General features: G+C 41.9%; 1 long non-coding RNA gene across 1 annotated transcript; it reads left to right on the top strand.

Moving 5' to 3' along the window:
* Positions 1–4,674: 4,674 nt before the first annotated feature.
* On the top strand, positions 4,675–6,768 carry LOC128208092 (uncharacterized). The gene is made up of 3 exons (XR_008256838.1): positions 4,675–4,862; positions 5,097–5,691; positions 5,982–6,768. It is a non-coding gene; the product is annotated as an uncharacterized LOC128208092 (long non-coding RNA).
* Positions 6,769–7,299: the final 531 nt, after the last annotated feature.

The raw sequence follows: 7,299 nt of genomic DNA, 5'->3' as shown, positions 1-7,299 counted from the left end.
GATTCGAAGTCTCGAAGCGAAGAATTCTAGGTCCCCTTTGACTTAAACTGCAAAAGGGAGGTTTGACACATTAAGTGGTAGGGCACGGGTCACATGCAACTGTATCGACATAAAAGGTAAATGGACGCCTGCAACCTTAGTGATTTATGCTACATGCAATTTCTACCGGTGACACGCGTTCAGTCGCCCTTTAAAGTGAAAGTTGCAGTTGACCTTTGAGGTAATTGGACGTCTGCAACTGTAGGGATGTATGCTACCTGCAACCTCAAGCAGATCAAAAAAGAAGAGAAAGTTGCAAGTGGCCTTTGAAGTGCGTCCTCAACCCAAACTTGAAATGAGTTTTCATATCCTCAAACCACAGAACCATAGGTCACATGCAATCTCCACTGGAAAGTGGTCGGTTGGCACCTTGAACCGCAGCGCTACTAGTCACCTGCGGCATCCACTGGAAATGGGCATTTGTAGGCATGCAATCGCAGGGCCACAGTTCACATTCGACATCAAATAAGAAAGGGTGAAATGGCGCCTACAAAAACAGGGCCATTGGTCACCTGCGACCTCATCTGTAAAAAATGTTGTTCGCCGCCTCGAACAGGAGGACCATAGGTCGTCTGCGGCCTCCTCTGAAAAAGGGTAATTTAGGCGGGTGTAACCGCAGGGATATATGACAACCAGCGTCTTCTCTGGAAAAGGGCTTTCTGACGCCTGCGACCGTACGGCTAAAGGTCACCTGCGGCCTCCCTCCGAAAAGTTTAATTAGACGGCTGTCACCGCCGGGATATAGGTCACCTGCTGCCTTCACTTGAAAAGGATAATGTAAAGTTTGCAACCGCAGGGCACATGTCACCTTCGACTTCAATTATAAATGGGTTGCACGCTGCCTCCAACCGCAGGGCCATTAGTGCAGCCTCCACTTGAAAATGGTTTTCGACGCATGCAACTGCAATGCTATAGGCCATATGCAGCCTACCTTGGAAAAGTTTTTTTGACGTCGGCAACTTCAGGGCTTAAGGTCACCTGTGGCGTCAACTAGAAATGGGCATTCATATGCATGCAATCACATTGGTTGTTCGCCCACTTAAACATCAGGCCCATAAGGCATCCACAGGAAAAGTGTATTTTTACGCCTGCAACTCTATAGATCACCTGTAACCTCTGCCTAAAAAGTGGTATTTGACGCATGCAACCGCAAGTCTTTGGTTCACTAGAAGCCGCCAGTTGGAAAGGGTGGATCGTGGCTTTGAACAGCAGGGGGACTGGTCGCCTGCGGCCTCAAGTGTAAAAAGGGAGATTCGACGCTTACCTTACCTAGCTTACCTTTGACTTTCACGAAAAAAGGGCGTTTTGACGCCTCGAGTGGCAGTGCATGTCAAATGTGACTTCACTGGAAGAGGGTAAATTGACGCGTGTAACCGTAGGGATGTATGTAACATGTAACTTCTACCGGCGACACAGTCCAGTCGCTCTTAAAAGTTGAAGTGTCAGGTGACGTATTAGGTAAATGGACGCCTTCATCCGATGGTATGTATGTTAAATGCACACTCGCCCTTAACAGAGCAGGTTTCAGGGGACCTTTTATGTCAAGTGCGACCTTTACTGGAATCGGGGAATCTAGCGCTTTCAACCGTAAACTGGGAAAAGGGGCCGCCTATAACAGGATGGCCATAGGTCATTTGCGGTTTCCACTGGAAAATATTTTTTTGTTTTTTGACACCAGCATCGCAGGGCTAAAGGTCACCTGCGGCCTCCACTTGAATAGGACATTCGTAGTCATGCAATCGCAGGACCACTAATCAACTGCGGCCCAAACTGTGAAAGGATGGATAGTCGCTCTCAAATTGGAAAAATGTTGTTAGCCGCTTCGATCCGCAGGGTCACTTGCGGCCTCCACTGGAAAAGTTATTTTGATGCCTGCAGCTGCAGGGTTATAGTTTTACTGTGGCCTCTACTGAAAATGGGCATTCGTAGGCATGCAATCGCATGGCCACTGGTCACGTACGACTTAAACTAAAAACGGGAAAAACGACGCCCAGAACAGCAGCGCAACATGTTCACCTGCGCCCTCCACTGGAAAAAGTTGTTCGCCGCATCGAAACGCAGGGATATAGATCACTTACGGACTCCACCGGAAAAGGTTAGACACGTGTAACCGCAGGGTAAAAAGGTCACCTACGACCTCCTCTGAAAAAGGGTAATTGGACGGCTGAAACCGCAAGGATATGGGTCACCTGCGGCCTGCACTTGAAATGAGCTGTTTGCCGCCTCCTTCTGTAGGACAATAGGTCACCAGCGGCGTCCACTTGAAAATATTATATGAAGCCTGCTTTAGCTGGGCCACTGGTCATCTGCATCCTAAACTTAAAAATTGGTTATTCGCAACCTCAAACCGAAGGACCATAAGTCACCTGTACTGTCCACTGCAAAAGGGGTGTTTGATGCCTGCATATCATATCAAGAACATCAAGGACACTGGTCACCAGCAGCATCCACTGGAAAAAATGTTGTTCGCCGCCATGAGCAGCAGGGCCATAGGTCACCTGTGGCCTCCTTTGGAAAATGATTGATCGAAGACTTCAGCTGAGGGGCCACTGGTCAGCTGCGATCTCATCTTGACATTGTATGTTCGCCACCTCTAACCTAAGGGTTAGGGTTAGCAGTAAAGTTTTTTTTGACGCACTGGTCACCTGTGACCTCAACTGAGAAATGGTAGATCCACACCGCTAAAAGCAATGCCACTGGTCACATTTGGCCTCAATTGGAAAATGGTCGTTTGCCGTCACGAAATGTATGCTCATATTCACCTGCGGAAAAGTTTTTTACGCCCACAATTGCAAAGCTGTTGGTCACCTGCAACACCAACTAGAAAATTGCAATTGTGCACCTGAATTTTCCGGGCCACCGGTCACCTTTTACCGGAACTGGGAAAGGATGGATCGACGCAAGGATTCGAAGGGCTATTGGTCTCCTATGGCCTCCACTAGAAAAGAGTTATTTGCATATACAACAGTAGGGCCATTGGTCCGCTGTGTCATCAACAGGAAATGCTTGGATCGACGCCTCAAACCACAGAGCCATTAGTCGTCTGCGGACATTTGAAAATTATAGTATGACGTGTAGAACCATAGGGCTAGAGGTCATCTATCGCCTCCATTGAAAAAGGGATATTTAACACCTCGAGCTGCAGGACACACGTACGCCTTCGACTTCCACTGTTTAAGTGTACTGTATTGGACACCTGCAACCGCGGGAATAAAGGTCAAATATGAACATCCAATGGAAAAGAACAATCTTACGTCTGCGTCCGCAGGACCACTGGTTACCTGCGACCGCAACTGGAAAGACTTCCAGGCTTCCTTTGTAGAAAGTAATTAAACGGCAGTTAAAAGGGTAAACGTACGTATCTTCAGGTTTAAATAGATACTGCCCAGTTTCGATTCTAAAATATAATATAACAGTGCATAACTGTGCCAAAGTTCTATCTGCTTGAACATTGTCTACGTTCTTAATTTCGGAATAGATTTAACCTTGACCAAATGTGTATGCAATGGTTCCGCACAAGATGTTGTAAATTCGAGAGATCACCAGGTGTTAGCCATATGTGTGTCATAATCTCATTTACCTCGCTTTAGCAATTACAAGAAAACCTGTAATAGTCCATTTCAAACATCTGGGCACACAGTCTGTCTCTGTCCTTAAGCACGAGTCTGTTACAGTGGCATAGCATGTTGATCCATCGGTGGTAACGGGTAGGGTTCCGTCCTGTGTCGCTAGTAAGCGCGGGGCGAATCTATGTACACGAAGGTCGTATCTCATTGCGCAATTGTTGTATGTATCTTTGTCTGAGGGTTGCAACTGCTTGAATCCCGAGACTGAGCTACATAAATCAACGACAGGTACAACACAAGAATTCTACGTCTCATATGGTTTGAAGCCAAGGTCTTTCACTTGGTTATGCACTTTGTTGATAAAACTTCCTAGACCTCTACTGGGCCCTTATATGGAATTGATATATTTAGATATATTTTTCATTTTCTCCATATTTATCATTCTATGATGTTTTACGGATATAAAAAATGATAATGAAATAATTTTCCAAATATCTTTTTTTCACGACCGCGAGGAGCAGAGCGCTGAGATTGATTAATTTATGAATTGCATGACTGAAAGTAATAAATCTGTTTGTTGCATTATCTTGTTGAAGCTATTAGAGAAAGTAAATGAATGTATAACGTAACAATGCCAAATAAATAATAATATTGTTATCATTTTACCCCATCCTGTGGCGCAGCTCGCTGATATTTAAGAAATAAAAACATAAATTGTATAATTGCACTTAATCAAGTTGTTTGTCGGTTTATCTATTTGAAACTTACATGCTTTAACAACCACCCCAAATCAGAAAGCCGGAAAAGTTTTTTGCTACGTTTGGTTTTGATACGACTTACGTTCGTGCAGACCTTGTCCTGCCTTGCTAAAATCAACAAAAACTTTTCCACGTTATCAAAGTCTACGTTAACGAAAAAAATCTATTCATTTGGTTCTTTTTTGATCTGTAAATTGTGTTTAAAAAGTGTTATATTCTATCCGGATAATCATATATACAACTGGTATCCTAATTGCATCGCAAATAAATTCGCTTTAAAAAGCTTGGGTTACCGTTAAAGGTATCTTATTTCCAACTCTTTCAATAACACTCAAATTGCATTGATGTTTACATTCAAATACCAGTGTGCTTAACTAAGTATTGAAAATAGTTTTTGAACGTTTATAATTATGCCGTTGTAAACATTAAATCTGCTGTTATCTTTCAGTCGTTTATTGTGTTAATAATATGAACGGATATAAACACTCACGAGCGGTTGGTAAGTTTAACACACACACTTTAATAACTGATAGATACAAACTGTTTCGATATAAATGTGTAATTTCAGTTTCTTTGGTGCTTGGTTATTATTTGAGTTTAAACTGGACCATACGTTGCAAATCTATAAAGTACGTTGGTTATTTCATTACAGACAGTATACATGGGTCAGAGCACCACCCTTCATGCATCTCAGCAGACTGACGACCTTAGTCGTGTGATGTTCATATTTCAGCTCCTTCAGAGCGGCTTGATATTCACGGCCCTCGTGGCCGGTGCCATCAGTATCGGTCATCTAGTCTTAATACGCCGGAAATACTGCCGAAATACCACGACGCTGTTCGCAATGGTGCTCTCAGGATATTTGCATCTGATCGCGAGCGTGTACATGTTGACAATTGCCGAAAATTACATGATAAGACGCGTAAAACAGGGGCCCCCGAGCGTCGGCTCGTGCTTAGATTACTCGATGAGGGCGGCGTTTGCAAACGGGGTGGTGCTCGTGTTTATCGTGCATAATGTTTTTGTTCAGAACTTTAAATGGTCGATGTCTACGTGTCTAGCATACGCAGGCACACTTGGTTGCATCATCACAGGAAGTTTTTCCGTAATCAAGATTGTGTCGCACAATAGCCCACTTCCAGTTGCACAACATTCGCTTGTGACGCTTGGAACGTAAGGAAGTCAGCACTTTGACGTATTCTTGTCCGTCTGTCAAAAAAACGTTTACGAGGAAAGATGGGCTATTCTGGTGGAATATTTAGTGATAAACGTACCCGTCATGGTCACCGTGCTGGTTGCTCTTTGCAGGAACAGGACAAAACAAACGGGTATGATAACTTGTATAAATTAATTTGAATTATTATTTTATTATTTATCTTGAAAAAAAAATGAACTGAAAGTGTTCTAGTGGACTTGTCCCCCCATTGTTGACACATAAATAACATTTGATTAGTCTGCCTGGATAAAAGTAGTTGTTTACTTCCAAATACTATATACATTTGTCACATTTCTGAGTCTCCTAATTATCACATTATGTTAGGCTGACTCCGTAACGTATTGTTGGATCTCGAAATACTTATAAATGTAACTGAATGTCTTTCTGTTTTTTTCTTTGCAGAAGTCACCATCACAGAGCTAAAGATTCTCTCAAACAAGGAGTGCAACGTTTCAGTGTTTAACTGTAATTGTGTTAAATTGAACTCAGCCATGGTTGCCGTTCTTTTATACATTACTATTGTCTTACTCATAGTACGGCCAGGATACATTCTGTATGCGCACGCAACTTCGGGTTACTTCTGGGACATATTGCCAAGTTTGTTACAGACAGTAATTTTCACTTTTATTTGCTCAGAATATATTGGAAAGGTCCTCATTCGACCACAATATTGGAATAATGAGGTGAAATCAAACGGCTATCGTGATTGTAAACATAAGAGCAACCCTCTTATGCAGGTTTGATTTAAACCCCCAGTAAATTTACATTTTACTGACCGTTCCAAGGCGGTACCTAACAATCCTTGATAAACATGCCTAGTTTTTTTTATATATAGCATGTATGCACTGTGCTGTTGGTGGAGTATTGCTCTGTTCTTCCATGATTCTTGTTTGTGATTTTTTGTTTTTTGTGTTCTATGTTTTTGGCGTTTACACAGTGCCATTAAACCGAGTTTATGTTTAAACTTTTTGCTACTGAGCTTGTTTCTGTAGATTTTCACATAAGTATTGATAAGCTGTAAATTTTTGTGGACAGGTTCTTTAGAGATGTGTTGTTTAAAAGTAAAGACACACTTGCTTGGAATGGGAAATCCATAGTTATGTTTCCACAAAACTGTGATACTATGCTCAAATATGTGTGTAGCACTTTTGTAACTGGGTCAATAATTAGCACATAAACGTATCATATTGACGGAGTTAAAGTCGAAATATTGTCAAATATTAACACTTGGTGTCATCTTCGTTCGTTTTATTAAAATGTTACTTATGGCCAGAAACAACATGGCAAGATGGAACTTGGGACAAAATTATGCTAAGTATGTCGGGAAGCTTATGCGTAGCCTAATATTCATAAACTTGAGCTCTTCGATGCGGACAGAAAAATGAATTTCGTCTTTTAAGACACTATAATGTGGGCAAAGTCTTTGTTCTAAAATTGTATTATTCCACCAACCAACTTCTATAATTAACCGATGCGACGATAATCCTTATTGGCTTAAAGCAATTCTGAATTTCTGTACATTAACACACTTAAGATAGGGTTTTAATTCAAAATCAGAAATGTTTCTATAAAATAAAGCTCTTGAGGAGTCTGACAATCTGCTGTTTAAATTTTGAAAATAAACGTCTCATATTCTTTGCTTCAAAAATGACACAAAACTAGAAATATCACCAACATCTTGTGCAAGCCAGACGTGATAAACCCCATATTACTCAATATT

This window comes from Mya arenaria, chromosome 11 (assembly GCF_026914265.1).
Source record: "Mya arenaria isolate MELC-2E11 chromosome 11, ASM2691426v1".
NCBI classification, from domain to species: Eukaryota; Metazoa; Mollusca; class Bivalvia; order Myida; family Myidae; genus Mya; species Mya arenaria.
This window is presented reverse-complemented; position numbering and strand designations above follow the sequence as displayed.